We start from the raw sequence: 13,246 nt of genomic DNA on the forward strand, positions 1-13,246 counted from the left end.
GGTCAGCTCAGTCACACAGACTGGCACACCAGGGTCAGCTCAGTCACACAGACTGGCACACCAGGGTCAGCTCAGTCACACAGACTGGCACACCAAGGTCAGCTCAGTCACACAGACTGGCACACCAGGGTCAGCTCAGACACACAGACTGGCACATAAGGTTCAGCTCAGACACACAGAATGGCACACTAGGGTCAGCTCAGACACAGACTGGCACACCAGGGTCAGCTCAGTCACACAGACTGTCACACCAGGGTCAGCTCAGTCACACAGACTGGCACACCAGGGTCAGCTCAGTCACACAGACTGGCACACCAGGGTCAGCTCAGTCACACAGACTGGCACACCAGGGTCAGCTCAGTCACACAGACTGGCACACCAGGGTCAGCTCAGTCACACAGACTAGCACACCAGGGTCAGCTCAGTCACACAGACTGGCACATCAGGGTCAGCTCAGTCACACAGACTGGCACATCAGGGTCAGCTCAGACACACAGACTGGCACACCAGGGTCAGCTCAGTCACACAGACTGGCACACCAGGGTCAGCTCAGTCACACAGACTGGCACTCCAGGGTCAGCTCAGTCACACAGACTGGCACACCAGGGTCAGCTCAGTCACACAGACTGGCACACCAGGGTCAGCTCAGTCACACAGACTGGCACACCAAGGTCAGCTCAGTCACACAGACTGGCACACCAGGGTCAGCTCAGACACACAGACTGGCACATAAGGTTCAGCTCAGACACACAGAATGGCACACTAGGGTCAGCTCAGACACAGACTGGCACACCAGGGTCAGCTCAGTCACACAGACTGTCACACCAGGGTCAGCTCAGTCACACAGACTGGCACACCAGGGTCAGCTCAGTCACACAGACTGGCACACCAGGGTCAGCTCAGTCACACAGACTGGCACACCAGGGTCAGCTCAGTCACACAGACTGGCACACCAGGGTCAGCTCAGTCACACAGACTAGCACACCAGGGTCAGCTCAGTCACACAGACTGGCACATCAGGGTCAGCTCAGTCACACAGACTGGCACACCAGGGTCAGCTCAGTCACACAGACTGGCAAACCAGGCTCAGCTCAGACACACAGACTGGCACACCAGGGTCAGCTCAGACACACAGACTGGCAAACCAGGGTCAGCTCAGACACACAGACTGGCACACCAGGGTCAGCTCAGTCACACAGACTGGCACACCAGGGTCAGCTCAGTCACACAGACTGGCACACCAGGGTCAGCTCAGTCACACAGACTGGCACACCAGGGTCAGCTCAGTCACACAGACTGGCACATCAGGGTCAGCTCAGTCACACAGACTGGCACATCAGGGTCAGCTCAGTCACACAGACTGGCACACCAGGGTCAGCTCAGTCACACAGACTGGCACACCAGGGTCAGCTCAGTCACACAGACTGGCACACCAGGGTCAGCTCAGTCACACAGACTGGCACACCAGGGTCAGCTCAGTCACACAGACTGGCACACCAGGGTCAGCTCAGTCACACAGACTGGCACACCAGGGTCAGCTCAGTCACACAGACTGGCACACCAGGGTCAGCTCAGTCACACAGACTGGCACACCAGGGTCAGCTCAGTCACACAGACTGGCACACCAGGGTCAGCTCAGTCACACAGACTGGCACATCAGGGTCAGCTCAGTCACACAGACTGGCACACCAGGGTCAGCTCAGTCACACAGACTGGCACACCAGGGTCAGCTCAGTCACACAGACTGGCACACCAGGGTCAGCTCAGTCACACAGACTGGCGCACCGGGGTCAGCTCAGTCACACAGACTGGCACACCAGGGTCAGCTCAGTCACACAGACTGGCACACCAGGGTCAGCTCAGTCACACAGACTGGCACACCAGGGTCAGCTCAGTCACACAGACTGGCACACCATGGTCAGCTCAGTCACACAGACTGGCACACCAGGGTCAGCTCAGACACACAGACTGGCACACCAGGGTCAGCTCAGTCACATAGACTGGCACACCAGGGTCAGCTCAGTCACACAGACTGGCACACCAGGGTCAGCTCAGTCACACAGACTGGCACACCAGGGTCAGCTCAGTCACACAGACTGGCACACCAGGGTCAGCTCAGTCACACAGACTGGCACACCAGGGTCAGCTCAGTCACACAGACTGGCAAACCAGGGTCAGCTCAGTCACACAGACTGGCACACCAGGCTCAGCTCAGACACACAGACTGGCACACCAGGGTCAGCTCAGTCACACAGACTGGCACACCAGGGTCAGCTCAGTTACACAGACTGGCAAACCAGGGTCAGCTCAGTCACACAGACTGGCACACCAGGGTCAGCTCAGTCACACAGACTGGCACACCAGGGTCAGCTCAGTCACACAGACTGGCACACCAGGGTCAGCTCAGTCACACAGACTGGCACACCAGGGTCAGCTCAGACACACAGACTGGCACACCAGGGTCAGCTCAGTCACACAGATTGGCAAACCAGGGTCAGCTCAGAAACACAGACTGGCACACCAGGGTCAGCTCAGACACACAGACTGGCACACCAGGGTCAGCTCAGTCACACAGATTGGCACACCAGGGTGAGCTCAGTCACACAGACTGGCACACCAGGGTGAGCTCAGTCACACAGACTGGCACACCAGGGTCAGCTCAGACACACAGACTGGCACACCAGGGTCAACTCAGTCACACAGACTGGCACACCAGGGTCAGCTCAGTCACACAGACTGGCACACCAGGGTCAGCTCAGTCACACAGACTGGCAAACCAGGGTCAGCTCAGACACACAGACTGGCACACCAGGGTCAGCTCAGTCACACAGATTGGCACACCAGGGTCAGCTCAGTCACACAGACTGGCACACCAGGGTCAGCTCAGACACACAGACTGGCACACCAGGGTCAGCTCAGTCACACAGACTGGCACACCAGGGTCAGCTCAGTCACACAGACAGGCACACCAGGGTCAGCTCAGTCACACAGACTGGCACGCCAGGGTCAGCTCAGTCACACAGACTGGCACGCCAGGGTCAGCTCAGTCACAAAGACTGGCACACCAGGGTCAGCTCAGTCACACAGACTGGCACACCAGGGTCAGCTCATTCACACAGACTGGCACATAAGGGTCAGCTCAGTCACACAGACTGGCACACCAGGGTCAGCTCAGTCACACAGACTGGCACACCAGGGTCAGCTCAGTCACACAGACTGGTACACTAGGGTCAGCTCAGTCACACAGACTGGCACGCCAGGGTCAGCTCAGTCACAAAGACTGGCACACCAGGGTCAGCTCTGTCACACAGACTGGCACATAAGGGTCAGCTCAGACACACAGACTGGCACATAAGGGTCAGCTCAGTCACACAGACTGGCACACCAGGGTCAGCTCAGTCACACAGACTGGCACACCAGGGTCAGCTCAGTCACACAGACTGGCACACCAGGGTCAGCTCAGTCACACAGACTGGCACACCAGGGTCAGCTCAGTCACACAGACTGGCACACCAGGGTCAGCTCAGTCACACAGACTGGCACACCAGGGTCAGCTCAGTCACAAAGACTGGCACACCAGGGTCAGCTCAGTCACACAGACTGGCACATAAGCGTCAGCTCAGTCACACAGACTGGCACACCAGGGTCAGCTCAGTCACACAGACTGGCACACCAGGGTCAGCTCAGTCACACAGACTGGCACACCAGGGTCAGCTCAGTCACACAGACTGGCACACCAGGGTCAGCTCAGTCACACAGACTGGCACACCAGGGTCAGCTCAGTCACACAGACTGGCACACCAGGGTCAGCTCAGTCACAAAGACTGGCACACCAGGGTCAGCTCAGTCACACAGACTGGCACATCAGGGTCAGCTCAGTCACACAGACTGGCACACCAGGGTCAGCTCAGTCACACAGACTGGCACACCAGGGTCAGCTCAGTCACACAGACTGGCACACCAGGGTCAGCTCAGTCACACAGACTGGCACACTAGGGTCAGCTCAGACACAGACTGGCACATAAGGGTCAGCTCAGTCACACAGACTGGCAAACCAGGGTCAACTCAGTCACACAGACTGGCACACCAGGGTCAACTCAGTCACACAGACTGGCACACCAGGGTCAGCTCAGTCACACAGACTGGCACACCAGGGTCAGCTCAGTCACACAGACTGGCACACCAGGGTCAGCTCAGTCACACAGACTGGCACACCAGGGTCAGCTCAGACACACAGACTGGCACATAAGGGTCAGCTCAGTCACACAGACTGGCAAACCAGGGTCAGCTCAGACACACAGACTGGCACACCAGGGTCAGCTCAGTCACACAGACTGGCACACCAGGGTCAGCTCAGTCACACAGACTGGCACACCAGGGTCAACTCAGTCACACAGACTGGCACACCAGGGTCAGCTCAGTCACACAGACTGGCACACCAGGGTCAGCTCAGTCACACAGACTGGCACACCAGGGTCAGCTCAGTCACACAGACTGGCACACCAGGGTCAGCTCAGTCACACAGACTGGCACACCAGGGTCAGCTCAGTCACACAGACTGGCACACCAGGGTCAGCTCAGTCACACAGACTGGCACATCAGGGTCAGCTCAGTCACACAGACTGGCACACCAGGGTCAGCTCAGTCACACAGACTGGCACACCAGGGTCTTCCCAGCTCAAAGCAAGCAAACAACCAGGCGAGACTCCAGGCACTTGTATTCAAATCAGTAGTTAGCTTTTATTGGAAACAACTTAAAATAGACATAACGAAGCCTGACAGCTCCAAGACAAAGTGTCTTACACGTTTCGGCTGTAATACGCCTTACTCATAGACATAACCATGACCCAGAACCACCGGCTTAAATAGCCAGTGCCCCGGATCATGGATTGATTACAGCTGTCAGTAATAATTGGAAAAATGACATTGTCACAGAATATGGACATGATGGATGGTGGGGAAAGATAGTGATATTAATATTAACAACACACGGTGCAAAAATAATAACATTAGACTTGAAAAGTATTTAGTATTGGAGCACTGCTACGTGAATTAACTGACTTGTGTTAAAGACGGAATACATCCTAAGGCAGCCTATGTTAAACTTAAAAAGTCACATCATTTGAATTTTCAATATCTAATATGGCTGTACAAAACATAGGAAAGATGAAAATGGAAAATTCATACACACAACCTGGCAACAAGGAGAGGGTACTAGAAAACCTAAAAAAACCTTGTAGCTATTGTGCCTATTGATAATTGCAGTGATAGACATTCTTATATCTTAAATTCATACTGAAAATTGGTCAGATAAGATTAATTTAATTTAACACTACTACTATCTTTCCTTCATATATAAATTAATTTATTTATATCGATCAATGCAAACGTGATGCTAAATTATTAATTATATGAAGTAGTGTGTTTTTTTATTATTATTTATTCTCCCATCATTACTGTGTCATTTAACTTAGCATATCCTATTAATACTGTGTAAAACGGTTACTTATGGGTGTGAAAGAACATATTCATTTTTCACGCCGCCAGAAGTTAATTATATCACCATCAATATTAAAGCCATTTGGCCTTCTGGTATTCAGTTGGAAAATCCAGAACGCTTCTTGATATAGAAGTTTACTGGTAGTGTCCCCCCCTCTCTCTGGGGTTCTAATCTGTTCAATGATCTGCCAAGTGAAACTATTTACAATTTTCCCATGAGTATTGATGAAATGTCTCGCTAGATCAGATACCTCTGCACCATTTTCAATATTGTTTAGGTGTTCCCTTATACGTGTACGCACTTCTCTGGTAGAACAACCTACATACTGTTTATTACTAGTGATGTCGCAAACTGAAAAATTTCGCCGAACCGCCATTGACTTCAATAGGCAGGCGAACTTTAAAACCCACAAGGACTCTTTCTGGCCACAATAGTGATGGAAAAGTTGTTTCAAGGGTGCTAACACCTGGACTGTGGCATGCTGGAGGGGGATCCATGTCAAAACTCCCATGGAAAATTACATAGTTGATGCAGAGTCTGCTTTTAACCCATAAAGGGCCTAAATCACCTAACATTAATAAATTGTTTGCAATAACGTGCTTTAAAACATCAGTTATGATGTCGTATCGATCAGGTAGTGTAAGGGTTACGCCCGCTTCACAGTGACAGACCAAACTCCAAGTGTAACGCACCGCAAACAACCGCAAACAGTCCATTTGCACAACCACGAGATAGATAAATTTGATAGATACATAGATTACATAGCTCAATAGATGCAATATACATATGATCGATACAAATTACATAGATCAATAGATGCAATATACATTTGATAGATACGAATTACATAGATCAATAGATGCAATATCCATTTGATAGATATGAATGTTATCGATCAAAAGATGCAATATACATTTGATAGATACGAATTACATAGATCAATAGATGCAATATCCATTTGATAGATATGAATGTTATCGATCAAAAGATGCAATATACATTTGATAGATACGAATTACATCGATCAAAAGATGCAATATACATTTTATAGATGCGAATTACATCGATCAATAGATGCAATATACATTTGATAGATACGATTGATAGATAGATTTGATAGATAAATAGATAGATTTGAAAGATATATAATTTTCCTTACAGAGTATAACAATAAGACATGCGGTCTGGGACCCGTGGTGTGTTAAGTACTACTATTCTTAGCAGTTTACTACTACCTGTTACTCTTCCTATCGGGGGAGGTCTATATGGCCTGCATTTTTGGAACAGGGAGATGGAAGAAGATGATTGGTCTGTCCTCCTACTTCAGATTTGTCAAAAACACAAGTGGCTGTGTCAAAACAGTCCGGCCACGAGATAGATAGATTTGATAGATATACATAGATTGATAGTTAGATAGAATCGATAGAAGATAAATAGATAGATTTGATAGATATATAATTACCCTGAAAAAGTATAATAATAAAACATGCGGTCTGGGACCCATGGTAACTAGGTTGTGTTAAGTAGTACTATTCTTAGCACTTTAATCCCTGTAACTCCCCCTATCGGGGGAGGTCTATATGGCCTGCATGATTACCCTGACAAAATATAACAACAAGACACGCGGTCTGGGACCCATGGTAACTAGGTTGTGTTAAGTAGTACTTTTCTTAGCAGTTTAATCCCTCTTACTCCCCCTTTCGGTGGAGGTCTATATGGCCTGCATGATTACCCTGACAAAGTATAACAACAAAACATGCGGTCTGGGACCCATGACAACTAGGTTGTGTTAAGTAGTACTATTCTTAGCACTTTAATCCCTGTTACTCCCCCTATCTGGGGAGGTCTATATGGCCTGCATGATTACCCTAACAAAGTATAACAACAAGACACGCGGTCTGGGACCCATGGTAACTAGGTTGTGTTAAGTAGTACTGTTCTTAGCAGTTTAATCCCTCTTACTCCCCCTATCGGGGGAGGTCTATATGGCCTGCATGATTACCCTGACAAAGTATAACAACAAGACACACTGTCTGGGACCCATGGTAACTAGGTTGTGTTAAGTAGTACTGTTCTTAGCAGTTTAATCCCTCTTACTCCCCCTATCCGGGGAGGTCTATATGGCCTGCATGATTACCCTGACAAAGTATAACAACAAAACATGCGGTCTGGGACCCATGACAACTAGGTTGTGTTAAGTAGTACTATTCTTAGCACTTTAATCCCTGTTACTCCCCCTATCTGGGGAGGTCTATATGGCCTGCATGATTACCCTGACAAAGTATAACAACAAGACACGCGGTCTGGGACCCATGGTAACTAGGTTGTGTTAAGTAGTACTATTCTTAGCACTTTAATCCCTGTTACTCCCCCTATCAAGGGAGGTCTATATGGCCTGCATGATTACCCTGACAAAGTATAACATCAAAACATGCGGTCTGGTACCCATGGTAACTAGGTTGTGTTAAGTAGTACTATTCTTAGCACTTTAATCCCTGTTACTCCCCCTATCGGGGGAGGTCTATATGGCCTGCATGATTACCCTGACAAAGTATAACAACAAGACACACTGTCTGGGACCCATGGTAACTAAGTTGTGTTAAGTAGTACTGTTCTTAGCAGTTTAATCCCTCTTACTCCCCCTATCCGGGGAGGTCTATATGGCCTGCATGATTACCCTGACAAAGTATAACAACAAAACATGCGGTGTGGGACCCATGGTAACTAGGTTGTGTTAAGTAGTACTATTCTTAGCACTTTAATCCCTGTTACTCCCCCTATCGGGGGAGGTCTATATGGCCTGCATGATTACCCTGACAAAGTATAACAACAAGACACACTGTCTGGGACCCATGGTAACTAGGTTGTGTTAAGTAGTACTGTTCTTAGCAGTTTAATCCCTCTTACTCCCCCTATCCGGGGAGGTCTATATGGCCTGCATGATTACCCTGACAAAGTATAACAACAAAACATGCGGTCTGGGACCCATGGTAACTAGGTTGTTTTAAGTAGTACTATTCTTAGCACTTTCATTCCTGTAACTCCCCCTATCGGGGGAGGTCTATATGGCCTGCATGATTACCCTGACAAAGTATAACAACCAAACATGTGGTCTGGGACCCATGGTGGTACTGGTATAACTAGGTTTTCTTAAGTAGTACTATTCTTAGCAGTTTAATCCCTGTGATTGGTCTGTCCTCCTACTTCAAATTTGTCAAAAACACAAGTGGCTGTCTCAAAACAGTCAGGACACAAGATAGATAGATAGATAGATAGGATAGATAGATATACATAGATTGATAGTTAGATAGAATCGATAGAAGATAAATAGATAGATTTGTTAGATATATAATTACCCTGACAAAGTATAATAATTAAACATGCGGTCTGGGACCCATGGTAACTAGGTTATGTTAAGTAATACTATTCTTAGCACTTTAATCCCTGTTACTCCCCCTATCGGGGGAGGTCTATATGGCCTGCTTGATTATCCTGACAAAATATAACAACAAGACATGCGGTCTTGGACTGGGACCCATGGCTAACTAGGTTGTGTAAAGTAGTACTATTCTTAGCACTTTCATCCCTGTTACTTCCAGACCTCTCGGGGGAGGTCTACATGGCCATCGTGATTAGCCTAACAAAGTACAACAATAAAACCTGCGCTCTTGGAACCATGTTAAGTAGGTTTATTTCAGTAGTACTGTTCTTATTAGTTTAATACCTGTTACAACCCCTAATGGTGGGAGGTCTATATGGCCTGCATGATTAGCCGGACAAAACAAAACAACAAGACATGCGGTCTTGGACTGGGACCCATGGCTAACTAGGTTGTGTAAAGTAGTTCTATTCTTAGCACTTTCATCCCTGTTACTCCCACCTCTCGGGGGAGGTCTACATGGCCATCATGATTAGCCTAACAAAGTACAACAATAAAACCTGCGCTCTTGGAACCATGTTAAGTAGGTTTATTTCAGTAGTACTGTTCTTATTAGTTTAATACCTGTTACAACCCCTAATGGTGGGAGGTCTATATGGCCTGCATGATTAGCCGGACCAAACAAAACAACAAGACATGCGGTCTTGGACTGGGACCCATGGCTAACTATGTTGTGTAAAGTAGTACTATTCTTAGCACTTTCATCCCTGTTACTTCCAGACCTCTCGGGGGAAGTCTACATGGCCATCATGATTAGCCTAACAAAGTACAACAATAAAACCTGCGCTCTTGGAACCATGTTAAGTAGGTTTATTTCAGTAGTACTGTTCTTATTAGTTTAATACCTGTTACAACCCCTAATGGTGGGAGGTCTATATGGCCTGCATGATTAGCCGGACCAAACAAAACAACAAGACATGTGGTCTTGGACTGGGACCCATGGCTAACTAGGTTGTGTAAAGTAGTACTATTCTTAGCACTTTCATCCCTGTTACTCCCCCTATCGGGGGAGGTCTATATGGCCTGCATGATTATCCTCACCAAAATATAACAACAAGACGTGCAGTCAGGGAACCATGGTAAGGTTACTTCCTTTTGCACAATCAAGTATACCAGTTGCAGACAGAGGTTCTGACCCTGCATTATGGCTGCACCTCTCCCTAAAAGAGGCATCTGTTACAGAGTCTGTGGGCCTGTATGCAAAGAGCTGGCCTGCCTAAAAGGAGCAGCAAGGCAGTACAGGTCGTTCTCCTTCAGCCATTTTATACGATGGCCAACGACCCTCAACAGGCACAACAGCATGAAACACCACATATGCCATCCTTTTGTACAATAGAGTACAGGTATGGCATTGATTTGAAGAACCCGGAGATAATTTAGAGGAACCGGGAATATTGAACAAAAAACGTGCTTGGACACCCAGTACAGGTCGTTCTCCTTCCGCCTTTGTAGACGAGGGTCCAGGACCCTCCACAGACACAACAGCAGGAAACACCACCTATGCCATCCTTTTGAACAATAGATTACAGGTATGGCATCGATTTTAGGAACCCGGAGATAATTTTTAGTAACCGTGAAATTTAAAAAAAAAAAACATGATTGGACACCTAGTACACTTCGTTCTCCTTCAGCCTTTTTATACGAGGGTCCCGGACCCTCAACAGAAACAACAGCAGGAAACACCACATATGCCATCCTTTTGAACAATCCAGTACAGGTATGGCATCCATTTTAGGAACCCGGAAATAATTTTTAGGAACCGGGAGATGGAAAAAGATGCTTGGACAACCAGTACACTTCGTTCTCCTTCAGCCTTTTTAGACAAGGGTCCAGGACCCTCAACAGAAACAACAGCGGGAAACACCACCTATGCCATCCTTTTGAACAATAGAGTACAGGTATGGCATCGATTTTAGAAACCCGGAGATAATTTTTAGGAACCGGGAAATTGAACAAAAAAATGATTGGACACCCAGTACACGTCGTTCTCCTTCAGCCTTTTTATAAGAGGGTCCAGGACCCTCAACAGAAACAACAGCAGGAAAGAGGACATATGCCATCCTTTTAAACAATAGAGTACAGGTATGGCATTGATTTTAGAAACCAGGAGATAATTTTTAGGAACCGTGAAATTGAACAAAAAAACATGCTTGGACACCCAGTACAGTACAGGTCGTTCTCCTTCAGCCTTTTTATAAGAGGGTCCAGGACCCTCAACAGAAACAACAGCAGGAAACACCACATATGCCATCCTTTTGCACAATAGATTACAGGTATGGCATTGATTTGTGGAACTCTGAGATAATTTAGAGGAACCGGGAATATTGATCAAAAAACGTGCTTGGACACCCAGTACAGGTCGTTATCCTTCAGCCTTTTTATAAGATGGCCCAAGACCCTCAACAGGCACAACAGCATGAAACACCACATATGCCACCCTTTTGCACAATCGAGTACAGGTATGGCATTGATTTGAGGAACCCGGAGATAATTCAGAGGAACCCGGGAATATTGAACAAAAAATGCGCTTGGACACCCAGTACAGGTCGTTCTCCTTCAGCCTTTTTATACGATGGCCCACGCCCCTCAACTGGCACAACAGCATGAAACACCACATATGCCACCCTTTTGCATAATCGAGTTCAGGTATGGCATTGATTTGAGGAACCCAGAGATAATTTAGAGGAACCGGGAATATTGAACAAAAAACTTGCTTGGGCACCCAGTACAGGTCGTTCTCCTTCAGCCTTTTTATACGATGGCCCAAGACCCAAAACAGGCACAACAGCATGAAACACCACATATGCCATCCTTTTGCACAATAGAGTACAGGTATGGCATTGATTTGAGGAACCCAGAGATAATTTAGAGGAACCGGGAATATTGAACAAAAAACGTGCTTGGACACCCAGTACAGGTCGTTCTCCTTCAGCCTTTATATAAGATGGCCCACGACCCTCAACAGGCACAACAGCATGAAACACCACATATGCCATCCTTTTGCACAATAGAGTACAGGTATGGCATTGATTTGAGGAACCCGGAGATAATTTAGAGGAACCGGGTATATTGAACAAAAAACGTGCTTGGACACCCAGTACAGGTCGTTCTCCTTCAGCCTTTTTATACGATGGCCCACGACCCAAAACAGGCACAACAGCATGAAAAACCACATATGCCATCCTTTTGCACAATAGAGTACAGGTATGGCATCGATGGAACCCGGAGATAATTTTTCGGAACCAAGAGATGGAAAAAGATGCTTGGTCGGTCCTCCTACTTCAAATTTGGGGCACTGCGCGTGCAATGTACTGTGCCACCAGATATGAGTGGTGTGTTAAGTAGTACTATTCTTAACAGTTTAATCACTGTTATGTGCCTTTTTTTTTGCTTTGAGTTTTGTAGCCACAGTGCAGCAGCAGAGGCCAGAAAAATTAGGCATGTACAAATGCCTTAAAAATTCGATATTGTTGCAGCCGCTGCTGTAGCAGCGGCCAGAAAAATTGTTGTTTGTAAAACAGTTAGAAAGTGCCCTAAAACCTTGTGGCTTGAACACTAGTTGTTGGCGGATAAGTCATGCAAGTCATCCTGCATTATAAGAAAAAAAAAGCCAGCGTGTGTACCATTTGTAACCCAAGGCAGCTCATCTTATCATCAGGCCTTTTTTACTCAAATGTATCGCCCAATGTCAGTCCCTTCAGGATCCATCCCTCATTCATTTTAATAAAGGTGAGATAATCAAGACTTTTTTGACCTAGGCGACTTCTCTTCTCAGTGACAAAACCTCCTGCTGCACTGAAGATCCTTTCGGACAGGACACTTGAAGCGGGGCAGGCCAGAAGTTCAATTGCAAATTGGGATAGCTCAGGCCACAGGTCAAGCCTGCACACCCAGTAGTCAAGGGGTCCATCGCTCCTCAGAGTGTCGAGATCCGCAGTTAATGCTAGGTAGTCTGCTACCTGTCGGTTGAGTCTTTCTCTGAGGCTGGATCCCGAAAGACTCTGGCGATGCATAGGAGTTAAAAAGGTCTGCATGTCCTCCATTAACAACACGTCAAGAAAGCGCCCTGTCCATGCCGCCGTGGTCGTGGGAGGAGGAGGAGGATTACTTTCATCTCTTCCCCTGTTAGATTCCCGTTGTGCTGTGACATCACCCTTATACGCTGTGTAAAGCATAGTTTTTAATTTATTTTTGAAATGTTCCATCCTTTCCGACTTGTGGGAATTTGGTAACATTTCAGGCACTTTATGCTTATACCGGGGGTCTAGTAGCGTGGACACCCAGTACAGGTCATTCTTCACCTTTTT

Source organism: Bombina bombina, chromosome 9 (genome assembly GCF_027579735.1).
Source record: "Bombina bombina isolate aBomBom1 chromosome 9, aBomBom1.pri, whole genome shotgun sequence".
Lineage (NCBI taxonomy): Eukaryota > Metazoa > Chordata > Amphibia > Anura > Bombinatoridae > Bombina > Bombina bombina.